Raw genomic sequence first — 16,022 nt, 5'->3', positions numbered from 1 at the left:
CTCATCGAAGGGTATCTAATTACAATATCTAATTATTCGATTAACATATCACCGGTACGGGAAAGCGGAGTAATTACGGCTATCGTTATTCCTTAAAACAGAAAACGCGTTACTTGACTTTCTACGATATTGCTGCCCATTAGCGATGCAACTGGTTAACATTCATCGTTTTCACGATTTTAGCCAACTTGGTTTTAAATTGCGCAGCGAGTGTTCAATTTCGAACATAATCTTACAACGGTGGTCAATTCTGAAACAAGTTTGTACTTGGAACCGATATATATATTATTATTAATATTAATCTCGTTAATTAGAGAAACCTTTCTACTTTCCAACTCGCGTTTAATTCTCGGTAACATTTAAATTCGACTCGGTACATTACCTCGAATATCCGAACATAAGGTGTGGAGTAATACCGGTCGAAACGAAGGGGTAATTCCAGTCAGCTTTTAACATTGTTTTTTTTTTCCCCCGGCTCAGATACCACGGACGTATAAGCGAATTACAAAGAAGGCAAAATGGAGTCGCGAAAACTTATTAAAGACCATAGAGGTAATTAGCAAGGGGAAAATGTCTATACACGAGGCGGCGTAATTGTTTGGAATTACCTATTCTACGCTTCGAGAAAGAATTAAAAAAGGTCAATGGACGCGCGTAGAGTGTTCAAGATGGGATACCCCTAATGGTTATATTTGCGATTCGTTTAATGGCCGAGCGTATTAAATCAAAGAATAATACAATTTTCAATCGATTCGACGTTTAATTTCTTTCACCTCTTTTACGAAAAAAAAAGAGTCTTAACTCCAAATAATGGGTAATTCTAGCCACATGACCTTTCTCGATTTTAAGCTTTCAATTTTCTCGCAACGTAAATTTATACTTTCTCAAATCGTACCGATACAAACTAGACACATCGAGCTACTATCGGATACGTTTATCGGAAATAAAAACCAACGAATGTGTAATTTTACAGTATTTCTTGCTCGGTTAGCCGGAATTAGAATAAACTGTGATAATACCAGTTACCTGAGCAAGAACCGCGATAAAATTCGAACGAATTACATTTTTCTCTCGTTTTTGCTCTCGAATGATAGCTGGGAAGTGTCCAATTTGTATCGGTACAGTGGAGAAAGCGAAACTTTACATCGCAACGGAACTAAACTCAAAAAAAAAACTGAAAACAGTGATTTGACCGTAATTACCTCACAATTAGAAAGCTCGATACGTATTATTAACATCCATATCGATGATTCGTATTGATCGGAAACATTGGACTCACCTTTCTTAAAAATCGATCGTTCTCGCGAAATCGTACCAAAGAGCATTTTTTCAGATTGCGCGAAAACAAAAGATCCCTCGTACGTGGAATCAACGGACATCGACTCGACTCGCTAAACGATGCGTTTCCCTCTTTGAGAACTAAAAGTGGCCGGTATTGCCCGGTGACCGGAATTAATCGATCTTCCCTACCCGTTTTCCCCTATAGGCTATTCGATTGAAGCATCACGGGGATCGTACGCATCTCGATGGGCCACCGAATGGACGATCGTCACGAGCCACGTGAACCGTCATTCGGAAGAGAAAAGCCACTGATGAATTAATACACGCGATCCAAAACGCGGAGAGAACCGCTGGAAAACAATTAGGCTCGATACAGGGAACGATGGATCGGTGTTGCGCGGTCACGGGAGAAGCATAGGTGTAATAACAGGCCGGACTGATTCCCATTATCGTTTACGGACTCTCCGACTTCCATGAGTTACCCGCACCCTTCACCGTGCCCCGGCAGATGGGCCCGTTGAAGTCATTATCGTTATTGTTTGCGCCCCACACGCGGCTGGATCGCCCCTACGATCTACGGGGTGGCGAAAATACACCGAAAACCCTCCAATGGGCGGTACCTTCTCCCAAAACCAATAGACACACATCCCATTTACCACTAATGGTAAATTGACCCGAGTGGTCGGTTGCAGATACAAAGAAATTATCGAGTTTCCAATATCGTCTAAAAATCGTGCAACAAAAATCATCTCTCGTAATTGTATACACGTAACGGGGTTGTTCGGCAAGTGATTTCGTTTTCCAAAACGGAGAATATATAATTTAATAAAATGTTTATACACTCTAAAAAAATTGTGTTTCGTTTTCACGTTTAACCAAAATAAGAGTTTTTCTTTGCGACGAACTGCGATTCTGTATAAAACGCGACACGAAAGATATACCTTCTGAAATTTAATAAAGTTTGATTTATCAGTAGAAACGAAATACCAAACTATCGTTTAATCCCATCTGTAAACCGAAGCTCCCGTAGAAATAATATGTAAAAAAAAAAAGAGAAAATTGTATGCGCGCCACGGGAGGACGACTCACCCTTACGATCCACGGGGTGGCGAAAATATACGAGCAGGCGTGACGCGTAATCCCCCTGAGTCATCCCGGGTGCCGATCCTCGTAGTTTCTTGGACAAGGGCCACAGGTAATCGGCCGAAGACGCGTTCCACGGTTTTTTCGTTGTGTGCGAATCGCGGTCGCGCGTTGTTGAGTCATCAACGTTCCCTGGTGACACGCACGACCTGAGCCTTTCAACGCAGCGTACCTTTTATTTCTTTTTTTTTGTTTAGCTCTCGTTTCTTTCTCTCTTGTTCGTTATAGGTATCTACGTATCCGTTCGTCTACCGTTCGTTGTTGCGAACGCGGACAAAGAGGATAGGGACCGGAAGTTACGCGCGGAAAGGGATAGGACCGTTTACGGAACGGCTCGCGGAAAAAAATTAGCCGCGACGTAATGCGCACACGAGCTAGCAACGCGGTACAATGCGACGGTAAATTGATCGCGAAGGTTTCGATGGATCTTCCAGGAAAGAATCGGACCCTGGGAACCGGTGTTGTTTCGCGTCTGCTTCGTACGCGATCGATTTCACGAGAATCGCGGCCAACGGTGCATAGAGGAACCGTACTCGAAACATTCGGACAGCTCGAAATTGCATCCGACAAGAGCTTATCTCGAGAGTGAAAATTTGTTTTTCATCGAAATTTCGTTACCGCGTTGCTTCGGATCGTAACCTGGACGTCACGTACACGCGTCCTCGCAATTTTTTTCACCACTTACGCGATCGTCCATCGAAGAAGTGTCGCACGGTGGCTCGCAATAGCGTTCGAACGTTTCCAAATCGAAACGTTTAACGCTGATCGACGACCTTGCTTTACGATTTTTTCAATCGGATAACGCTATTCCGGTTATCGCGATCCCGAGAACGACTATTCTCTTGAAATAGTATGTTCGGGTCGTTGACTCGAATAGACAAATTTATGCATCGGATGTACAGGTCGTTTCGAAAAGTTTTGGTCAAAGTTCAAGAGCATCTGGTACTTTTCGTGTCGTGCAAAAAACACGAACACGGATCTGAATATTGATTTTGGAATTACGAGACGTTTGTACGAGACACGAACCATTATTTAACGAACGTAACAGTTTGTAGCGGAATCTACGTTGTCGCGATCGTCTCGTAACTCCGTGATCGATGACGCTACAACGAGAACTGTGTATCTCCACGGTTGGAAGAAATGATCGTAAACCTCCGAATTGCAATTTGAAATTTCTCTAACCGGAGAATTTGTTAAATTCAACCGCATCGAGAGTACCGTCGAGCGACGAACGTCGACTCGTATGAATGCAAATTTTTCGACCGAAAGACGCTTTGGACGCTCAAAGAGGAAAGAAACGAAAATCTGAAAGACGTTGCATGCGCCAAAAAAGAGTGAAATAAAAACGTCGCAAAATATTATCCGAAAGACCGATGTATATAGACGAGTGCTTTGAAGCTTCCCGGCAAGGAGCTTAATTTTCGAGATAAGTTATATACCTCCGTCCGCGCAACCTCGGTCGTTAAGAGCTTAATATCAAAAATTGTATTGGGACGTAACAAAAAAAAAAAGAAGAAAACGATGAACAATTTCTACCCACGAGCCAGAACTTTTCAAAACACCCTACGTATACAATTACGTCGTTCTCTCGTGTTTGTAGGCTGACTCGCAATTACAACCGACTCGCAAACGGAAGGGGAATCTCTTGTTCAATTTCGTACGCATCCTCCGCCGCCATCGCAAAGGGAGACCGTCTATTGGGTTGTTCGGAAAGCTATTTCGTTTTTTTTTTGTGAAAATGAAACACGATTTTTTTAGAGTGTAGAAACATTTTATTAAATTATATATTCTCCATTTTGGAAAACAAAATAACTTCCCGAACAACCTAATATATATTGTACATGTACATGTACATATAGTATGTCTTTCTAGAATCTTCTAAAAGATTCTATTCCACGAATACGTGATGTTCATTAAACGAAACAAGAGTTTGTTCGTTCTCGCGAAGAGACGCACGGAAAAGATGTACTTACCGGAATATTAATAAAGTTTGATTTACCGATAAAATATATATATATATATTCTCCATTTTGGAAAACGAAATGACTTGCCGAACAACCCGATAATTACGAAGGGCAATTTCCTCGATGCTTTTTCCAAGAAAATTCGTCACTCCCGGACCCCGAGGGCGGGATTCCCCGCGCGCGAACATCGAACGTGCCGCGCGCTGCTTTGTCCGCCGCGGAAACGCGTCGTCAGTGGTAATTACGCGAATGCCAGTCAGCCATGACATCGACAACCGACCCATTTTTCACCGAGTCCACGCTCGCTGACCGCGGGGAAGGAATTCTTGACGCTTTCGTAACAGTTCCGCTGTTAAAGATTTATGTTGTTGCTTTTGCGACACGCGGTGCGCATTAAACGCGCGCGCCACGATCGGCAACGGATGAAAAATATTTACAGGTCTCCTTTGAGGAAAGGAAGAAAAAAGGCGACGTGCCTTCCTTTCACATTTTTTTCCCACGTGGAAGAATTTCCGTACAGCGATGAAAAAAAAAAAAAAAAGAAAATCGAGCTAAGTTGAGAACATCGTTCCGTACATGGAAAAAGCGATCCACGGCACGCGATCTAACTCCAGCGATGTTTTTTTTTTTTTGTTTTATTTATCGCGCGTTTACTCGTATCACGATGTACTTAGAGGAAAATTGGTCATTTCTCTCACCCGACGACTACAATCAAACGTTTGCGTTTTTTATTTCCTTTTTATCGTTTACTTCTGCTCCGTATTTACTTGAATTACGATGCCTTCGGAGAGCTCGTTTATAACGATAATAAAAACAATGACAACGTCGGTAGTAAAAATCGATCAATTTTCTGTTCCCTCGGATTTTTTTATCTTCCTTTTATCGTCCATCTCTACGTTGCATTTACTTGCATCCCGATGTATTTACAGGATCCGTTTGCAACGACGATAAGAATAATAGCAACACCGGTGATCAAATTTGATAATTTTTCTTTTCCGAGTTACTCCGCCGGTGAAAATTTCCGTTCGGTAGAACCTTTTCCCTACGATCGTAATTTAACTCTCGCACTTTTCATTTTCTTTTCAACGTCTGTCTCTGTGCTGTACTTTTTCGCACGTGTACGCGTTCAGAGGATTTCTCCTGTTTACAATAATAATAATAAAAATGGTCCGTTTTACTTTTCCGTGGGGCGGAAATTCCCATTTGGTCGAACTTTCTCCCGTGGATGATAAATAATAAAAATAATCGATGCACGTATTTTTGCGGAATTAACGGGGTGGAACTCGGCTTTTCACACGATGCACGTACCTCGGAAAGGTGGTACCCGCGAGCGACGAGAGACAGGTAACTGCCGCGCACATGTGTACACACGTGTTCGCTAATGGCTGCATATTGATGGCGATTGGAGAGCTGCGAAGCAAACCCGGTGGGTACAAATAACGAAGTATTGTATCGGCTCCGAAATAAACTGTCCCCCTACTTCCCTCGAGTGCGTTCTCACCCCGAGCCGATTTTATCATCCGGAACGAAAGACGGGGGAAGCTGATCGAACTTCGGACTACCGAAACGATCGAACCACTTCGGGGACGAAGTTTTCTTTCGTTTCATTTTTCACTTACACGCGTTCACTTTACATCGATGTAAATATTACAGTTCTCGAAAACGTTCGTTCGTTTGAGAACATTTACAAGCTGTAATATTCGTCAGAAGGTATACATATTTTAAATGTTTCCAATTGTGTTTCATACAGGAGGTATTTTTATTACATTATCTACAAAGTGCAACTTATCGATAAAATATGTGTTCGCGATGAAAGATAAGTACGACATTGTACGGTAGAATTGAAAAATTTAACAGCGAACATTTCGCCACAATTTTAACGACTGATTCGATTTTACTATTAAATCTTGAAAACAAGACGTATACGTGCGCGATGGTATCCCTTGAAGAGATTAAGCGCGATATACTACCGGAGTAATTTGCGAATTAAGAGATAAAAAGCTACTCGTATATCGTACATCTTAATGTACCTGGAAATTGTATTTCCATACCGACTACTGTACGACTTTCATGTTTTATCAGTTTTTTCGTTTCTTATCGATACAGAGTTAGCTTTCGAATTGTTTTACACATGTATGTTTGTCCCTCGGTGTAAGTAACATTTTCTACGATTTCCACGCTCGAAAGAATCAAATACCGGGTTGAAGCGGAGATGGACAAATATATCGTTAAAAATCAAAAAGTTCCCTCCGAAACGACCGAAAATGGAACGCCTACGTAATAGTTCGATACAACCGAGAACGAAAGAAAATTTGCATCGTCGCGATAAACATCTTCGAAGACCGTACTTCTACCTTTCCAAGTGGGCGAGATAATGTAAAAAGAAATTTCTCGCAGACCCGGTGAACCGGAATACCCCTTTAAACGATTAGTTATTCCGGTCAGATCGATCTGTCCCGGTATATACGTTTTGAAATTTCGCCCGACTTTATCCCGTTTCAATTCGTTCGCACCGTTCGCTAGCCGACGAAAAAGAATCGCCGCAACAGTGAAAGAGCCACGCTTCGTTAAGAATTCAATTAAATCCTACAGTTAATTCTAAGAAAAGAAAAAGCTTTTTCGAGCTGACCTTGCGAGAAGGAGAAGTAATCAACGGTCGTACGGCCCTCGTGAACATGGAACAGATTACTCTTTCACGAGGCAGCTTTCAAGGGTGAAGAGCACTCCGGCGAGATTTCTAGTGCAACGCCGAGGAAACACACATACGTACGGGCAGCGCACAAAAGTCGAGTTTTTCACGAGGCCAGCCATTTGTTTAGGCATTAGCGTAGCGGCCGTACCTAAAGTGCACCGAAGTTCCAGCTCCGGTTACGTTCATTAGCAGGTACTCGAAAGCCAAGCAGGAATGCCGTGTACCGGCGGGGGCTTTTTCTTCCTTTTGAGTTTGCTCACGGTCGAGCGTTACGCGTTTCCCGCCTCACCCTTCCGCGACACCGTGACTTTCCTCGTTACAAAAGAACCGGAGCGGTGTTCCATCGATTTCGTATAATCGATTCATCGATTATACCGGCTCGAAGGGGTGAACCGAGGCGTGAACATCATCGCCAAAATCGCCAGCTGGAATTTGCCGCGCGACGTCGCGTCGCCACTTCTACGTCGCACAATGACGTCCCACCCCTCCCGCCTTGCGAGCAACCGATAACATCGGGAGAACAGAGACATTGTACGACTCTGAAATAATAAGTCGAATCGCCAGCCGCGATTTCACCCAGTGTTCCGAGGCGACTGGTCGATCGCGCGGTCCCGATAAACCGGCCCTAACTTCAACGTCGTGGGTCGGCGATGCTTTCACGCATCTCACCGCGAAGAGTTATCGACTTTTAAGTGGGCTGAGATTTGCATCTACGTGATCATTATTCTTAGCGAGAGAAACGTTGCGTTTTCCCGCACCGACACCGCCGCTTTGAAAGTCAAAGTGCATACGCTTTATGATCGTTTGTCATGCACGCGATAGTCCGTGTTACCTATGGTGCATACGTGCGCGACCGAGTGGGAATTGTTACGACACGTAGATACGGCGACCTCGTTGTTCGTACCGTGGGAACCCTCGAAAGGTTGTCACGAAGTATTCGGGTAAAAGTGCACGATGCGTTTACCGTACGTCAATAAAACAACCAATGGGGAGGATACGATTTACCTTCTGACAATTGATGTTGCACGAAGCAAAGTATCGACCTCGAGAGAAACAAATATTGCACAGCAATGCCTACATTATCGTCCGTAGCTATCTCTAACGATACTTGAAAATCTAACATTCTACACTTTGCTTCGTCCAACATCACTTCTCAGAAGGTGAAGAAATCCTATCGCATCCTCTTGACTACAATCCCGTATCTCATCCGTGGTACCGGTAATTTACCCATCGGTTCCTTACTGACGTACGGTAAACGCATCGTGCGCTTTAACCCAAATACTTCGTGACAACCTTTCGAGGATTGTCCGATAATCCGATAATCCAGATTAACGGATAACGAAAAAACAGATAATAGATAACAAATAAACAGATATTTCTGATAAACAGATAATAGATAACAGATAGACAGATAAACAGATAAATAGAATATTCATTCAAAATTCCCGCAAAAATTTAATTCGCGGAAATTCTTGGAATTTGACGTCATTTCTAAGAATTCGCGAAATCGTGCCACTTCTCGCATATCATATGCTCCTGAAACCAAGAGTCCCAAAACATTTTCTAAAATTTTTGCCCGAATTCCGGACCTTAGTGTCAGAACACGAGTGTCAGGAAATGTCAGCCCCAAAAATTCCGCAAGTTTAAATTTGCAGATCTCCTCTTTTGACTTAGTATTCAGCATCAGGTGAAGGGAATGAGAGCAATGTACGAGAGAAAGAGCAACTCATTTTATTCTTAATAAATTTATTGAAATGCATTAGACTGACATTCATATTCTTAAATTTAACAAAAGTATTAAGTTCTTTATGGGCGTTACAACAATGTTCTGTAATCAAGGATTCAACTGTTTCTTATATACTATCTAACTATTCTAAGTTCGCAGCCGATTAGCTCGGTACTACCCACGACGAATAATTATTGTTCGTCGCGAGTAATACCGATTACCAGGTCTCACCACGTGGAGGTTGCTGCGAGCGGAGACCCGGAGAGAGATAGATGGAATCAAAGTTCCATCGATCTCCCTCGACACGCGATACAAACGAAGATACCAAACCAAAGAGATGGAAGGAATCAATGTTCCTTCGATCTCCTCGTTTAGTTCTGCCGAGTAATTACATTATGGAAAAATTAGGCAAAATTGGGAAAGACGCGACACGAACCGTGCAGTTGGTCCTACTAGGTCTATCCCGTTTCCCCTCCGTGGTTCCGATTCCAGAGAAAACGAACGACGCCTACCACTCCCCGAGAGGAGTGCCCCGTTTCTCCATCTTTACGACGAGAGGGTCTTATTTTGGAGGCTTTCGCAGGGACCGGCAAAAATGCCTGCTCCTGTGCTCGCAACATGCCCCCTCTGGAAGCGGACACACCGGAAGAGACGGCGATAGACCGTTCGGACTACTTACACGGCCGGCCACTTGCTTGTACAAGAAGCAGTGGTGACCGGACCGAGGAACGAGGAAGCGAGCAAAATTAAGCTAAAGATTAGATAATTGCTTGGCAGATCACACCCTTAAAACTAACTTATTCTAATTGCAGAGATAGAAGGAATCGATGTTCCTTCGATCTCCTCGTTTAATTCTGCCGAGCAATTACATTATGGAAAAATTAGGCAAAATTGGGAAATACGCGACGCGAACCGTAGAGTTGTTCCTACTAGGTCGGTCCCGTTTCCCCTCAGTGGGCCCGATTCTCAAGGATATGCGCGACGCCGTCCACTCCTCTAGAGGAGTGCCCCGTTTCTCCCAACTCCGCAGCCAGGAGCCACGCAGAGCGTGGACCTGACTCACGGAGGATGACGAAGAGAGGGTCTTATGATGGATCAAGGGCTTCCGCAGGGACCGGTGCGAACACCTGCCCCTGTGTTCGCAGCATATTCTCTCTCAAAGCGGACGCACCAGAAGAGACGGCGATCGAGCGTTCGGTCCACCTCCACGGCCGGTCACTTGCTTATGCAACAAGCAGAGGTGGCCGGACTGAGATACGAGCAAGCGAGCAAAAAGAAGCTAAAGATTGGATAATTGCTCGGCAGATCACAGATATTCGTACATGGTGACCTTAAAACTAACTTAGTCTATACTTGGAATTAACAGTCCCGCGGAGGATGCAATTCTTTTTCCGATACATCTAAGAGAATGTATCTAAGAGAAACCTAAGAGAAACCTAAAGTCATGGCATAATAGGAAATAAAAATGAATTTGGTTAGTGGAAAAAAATAAACATGTCAAAACAAGTAGAAATTAAAATCAGAGTACAAATGAAATGCATTAGACAAAGAAACAATTAAAAAAAAAAAGAAAGGATTGAGAGAGTGGTCGCCAGTACTGACCACCGCCTACCGGCGGCCAGTACCGGTTACCAAGGTGGGGGGTCCCCTTCCATAAACCTAAAACGAAGAGATCCGTCCACCTCGGAGGCTCCAGGAAGAATGAAATTTTAAATAACCGGGGGCTCCATATATACCCTCCCCAAGGTGACTTACCGTTTCTTCCATTGTCTTTGTTCGATCTAACCGAATATTTCAACGAATTGATGGCTTTTTAGCCATTATTTATACTAGAACATTGTTAATAATTGTTTAATCTACGGTCCTGCAACGGTTGTTAATAAATATGATAAATAAACATCAAGATATTGCGAAATCTTCTAAGGTGAACGGTTTCAGTGGATGTTTGTTTATTTCCTAGATTGTTACTAACATTTATGCATGTTCCCAATATTGATCGAACAATGTGCATATTATTTATGTATTGCAATTAATTAAGAAACTTATAGAAATTGATTTTGATCGAGACTCGATGTTAAAACGTGTTTCGTAAAGTTTTTAAGCATGGAAAGTAACAATTGTTCATTAAATACATTAATTTAACATTTGTTTAATTCTTATAATTTACACAATACGCGTAGAAGTTGTGTTTTTTACATAAAAGTGCTGGAACTCAATTAATCGCCTTTTTAGATAGAAAAATCATCGCGATGAAGATTTGTGAATCGATAATCGATACCTGTAGCCTTGAAAATGTCAGTTGGATCTCAGCGAAAAATTCCTTCGCGAACAAAGAATATTTCAACGAAATGATATTTTAAGCCATTATTTATACTAGGACATTGTTAATAATTGTTTAATCTACGGTCCTGCAACGGTTGTTAATAAATATGATAAATAAACATCAAGATATTGCGAAATCTTCTAAGGTGAACGGTTTCAGTGGATGTTTGTTTATTTCCTAGATTGTTACTAACATTTATGCATGTTCCCAATATTGATCGAACAATGTGCATATTATTTATGTATTGCAATTAATTAAGAAACTTATAGAAATTGATTTTGATCGAGACTCGATGTTAAAACGTGTTTCGTAAAGTTTTTAAGCATGGAAAGTAACAATTGTTCATTAAATACATTAATTTAACATTTGTTTAATTCTTATAATTTACACAATACGCGTAGAAGTTGTGTTTTTTACATAAAAGTGCTGGAACTCAATTAATCGCCTTTTTAGATAGAAAAATCATCGCGATGAAGATTTGTGAATCGATAATCGATACCTGTAGCCTTGAAAATGTCAGTTGGATCTCAGCGAAAAATTCCTTCGCGAACAAAGAATATTTCAACGAAATGATATTTTAAGCCATTATTTATACTAGGACATTGTTAATAATTTTCTAAAGTATGGTCCTACGACGGTTGTTAATAAATATGATAAATAAACATCGAGATATTGCGAAATCTGCGAAGACGAACGGTTTCGGAGAATGTTTGTTTATATCCGCGATTGTTATTAACATTTATGCATGTTCCCAATATTGATCGAACAATGCGCATATTATTTATGTATTGCAATTAATTAAGAAACTTATAGAAATTGATTTTGATCGATACTCGATGTTAAAACGTGTTTCGTAAAGTTTTTAAGCATGGAAAATAACAATTGTTCATTAAATACATTAATTTAACATTTGTTTAATTCTTATAATTTACACAATACGCGTAGAAGTTGTGTTTTTTACATAAAAGTGCCGGAACTCAATTAATCGCGTTTTTAGATAGAAAAATCATCGCGATGAAGATTTATGAATCGATAATCGATACCTGTAGCCTTGAAAATGTCAGTTGGATCTCAGCGAAAAATTCCTTCGCGAACAAAGAATATTTCAACGAAATGATATTTTCAGCCATTATTTATACAAGGACATTGTTAATAATTGTCTAATGTAAGGTCCTACGACGGTTGTTAATAAATATGATAAATAAACATCGAGATATTGCGAAATCTGCGAAGACAAACGGTTTCGGTGAATGTTTGTTCATTTCCGCGATTGTTACTAACATTTATACATGTTCCCAATATTGATCGAACAATGTGCATCTTATTTATGCATGAAATATGATTGATTCGCCTACAGCAATTAATTTTGACCGAGATTCGAGGTATAAACTTGTTTCTTAATGTTTCAAAGCATAGAAAGTAACAATTGTTTATTAGATACATTAATTTAACATTTGTTTCGTTCTTATAATTTTCGGATTACGCGTGGAAGCTGTATTCTTTAAGTAAAAACGTCGAAATTCAATTAATCGTTTTTCTAGATAGAAAAATCATCGTGATGGACTTTTGTGAATCGATAAACATTTCCAGCCTTGACAATGTCGGTTTGATCTCAATAACAACAATTCCATTGGGAACAAAGAATATTTCAACGAAATGATATTTTAAGCCATTATTTATACTAGGACATTGTTAATAATTGTCTAAAGTATGGTCCTACGACGGTTGTTAATAAATATGATAAATAAACATCAAGATATTGCGAAATCTTCGAGGGCGAACGGTTTCGGAGAATGTTTGTTCATTTCAGCGATTGTTATTAACATTTACGCATATTCCCAATATTGATCGAACAATGTGCATCTTATTTATGTATTGCGATTAATTAAGAAACTTATAGAAATTGATTTTGATCGATACTCGATGTTAAAACGTGTTTCGTAAAGTTTAAAAGCATGGAAAGTAACAATTGTTTATTAGATACATTAATTTAACATTTGTTTAATTCTTATAATTTACACAATACGCGTAGAAGTTGTATTTTTTACTTAAAAGCGTCACAATTCAATTAATCGCTGCTCTAGATAGAAAAATCATCGTGATGAACACCTGTGAGTCGATAATCGATATGTGTAACTTATGACCGTTTAATCTACGGTAGTACGACGATTGTTAATAATTATGATAAATAAACATCAAGAAATCGTGCACGTTTCGAACATTTATGTTACAGTATGTATTTTATTTATGTATTGTAAATGATTGGTTTGCCTATAAAAATTAAATTTTATCGAAAAATTAAAGTAAAAGTTTGGCATTCATATATTTTTCGATTTTTTTCCAAAATTAACATTCGTAAACTAATTAATGATTTACACTGTAAAAGTAGCGAATATTAATGTTACAAAATGTATACTATTTATCCATTTTAAATGATTGATTTGCCTATAGAAATTAATTTTGTTCGCAAATCGAGAAACATATCAATGCTAATATTTTGCTTTCATTTTCGATCAAAATCAATTTCTATAAGCAACTTAATCATTTGTAATGTAGAAATAGGATACACATTCTTCGATTAATATTGGGAACATGCGTAAATGTTATTAACAATCGCGGAAATGTACAACAATTCACCGAAACCGTTCGCCTTCCCAGATTTCGCAATTTCTTGATGTTTATTTATCACACTTCTTAACAATCGTCGCGGGACCGTAGATTAAACAATTATTAACAATGTTCTAATATAAATAATGGCTTGAAAGCCATGACTTTCTGGAAATATTTGTTAGATCGAACAAAGACAATCGAAGTAACCGTGCGATAAAATAAATGAATATTTCTCTACATATCGAAAAAATAGTTTGTATACCTGCATATATATTCCGAACGCTCAGTGACACACATATGTCACACGGCGATGACGTGAGTTGCCATCTACTGGAGAGTAGGTAAACTACACTTAAGGTGTGAAAACACCTGGCGGAGAAACGCTCAAGTTTGTTGAGGAATTGTTCTTATTTCCACCAATAGAGAGCGCAACGAGCCCAATTTACCGACATTACAGATAAGTAATTCCATTTGTATGGGATTCCCTACCGTGCAATAAAATAAACAAATATTTCTGTACAAAGTTTCGTATGTATCATCTTTTGAATAAATGTAGAGTTAAACGAAATCAGCGTAATGAAATTTCTCTGCATTCTAGCCTTCCTTTATACATTTAAAAAAATCTTTAATAGTTCGAAATCAAGGCAACACATATCGATTATCGACTCACAAGTGTTTATCACGATGATTTTTCTATATAGAAAAGCGATTAATCGAAATTCAGCACCTTTGAGTAAAAAATACAACTTCAACGCGTATTGTGTAAATTATGAGAATTAAATAAATGTTAAATTATTGCACTAAATAGACAATTATTACTTTCCATGCTTTAAAACTTTACGAAACAAGTTTTTACTTTGAAGTTCGATCAAAATCAATTGCTATAGGCGAATCAATCATTTATAATGCATAAATAAGATACATGTTGTTCGATTAATATTGGGAATATGCGTAAATGTTATTAACAAACGTGGAAATGTACAACAATTCACCGAAACCGTTCGCCTTCCCAGATTTCGCAATTACTTGATGTTTATTTATCACACTTGTTAACAATCGTCGCGGGACCGTAGATTAAACAATTATTAACAATGTTCTAATATAAATAATGGCTTGAAAGCCATGACTTTCTGGAAATATTTGTTAGATCGAACAAAGACAATCGAAGTAACCGTGCGATAAAATAAATGAATATTTCTCTACATATCGAAAATATAGTTTGTATATATGCATATATATTCCGAACGCTCAGTGACACACATATGTCACACGGCAATGAAGTGAGTTGCCATCTACTGGAGAATAGGCAAATTACACTTAAGGTGTGAAAACACCTGGCGGAGAAACGCTCAAGTTTGTTGAGGAATTGTTCTTATTTCCACCAATAGAGAGCGCAACGAGCATAATTTACCGACATTACAGATAAGTAATTCCATTTGTATGGGATTCCCTACCGTGCAATAAAATAAACAAATATTTCTGTACAAAGTTTCGTATGTATCATCTTTTGAATAAATGTAAAGTTAAACGAAATCAGCGTAATGAAATTTCTCTGCATTCTGGCCTTCCTTTATACATTTAAAAAAATCTTTGATACTTCGAAATCAAGGCTACACATATCGATTATCGACTCACAAGTGTTTATCACGATGATTTTTCTATATAGAAAAGCGATTAATCGAAATTCAGCACGTTTGAGTAAAAAATACAACTTCTACGCGAATTGTGTAAATTATGAGAATTAAATAAATGTTAAATTAATGCACTAAATAGACAATTATTACTTTCCATGCTTTAAAACTTTACGAAACAAGTTTTTACTTTGAAGTTCGATCAAAATCAATTGCTATAGGCGAATCAATCATTTATAATGCATAAATAAGATAAATATTGTTCGATTAATATTGGGAATATGCGTAAATGTTATTAACAAACGTGGAAATGTACAACAATTCACCGAAACCGTTCGCCTTCCCAGATTTCGCAATTACTTGATGTTTATTTATCACACTTCTTAACAATCGTCGTGGGACCGTAGATTAAACAATTATTAACAATGTTCTAGTATAAATAATGGCTTGAAAGCCATGACATATAATTACCACGTTACAAATGTTTGGAATTGCGCGTTCCGAATATATTTGCATGCATACAAACAATAATTTCGATATGTAGAGAAATATTTATTTATTTTATTGCACGGTAGGGAATACCATACAAATGGAATTACTTATCTGTAATGTCGGTAAATTATGCTCGTGGCGCTATCTATTGGTGGAAATA

This window comes from Ptiloglossa arizonensis, chromosome 5 (genome assembly GCF_051014685.1).
Source record: "Ptiloglossa arizonensis isolate GNS036 chromosome 5, iyPtiAriz1_principal, whole genome shotgun sequence".
Lineage (NCBI taxonomy): Eukaryota > Metazoa > Arthropoda > Insecta > Hymenoptera > Colletidae > Ptiloglossa > Ptiloglossa arizonensis.
This window is presented reverse-complemented; position numbering follows the sequence as displayed.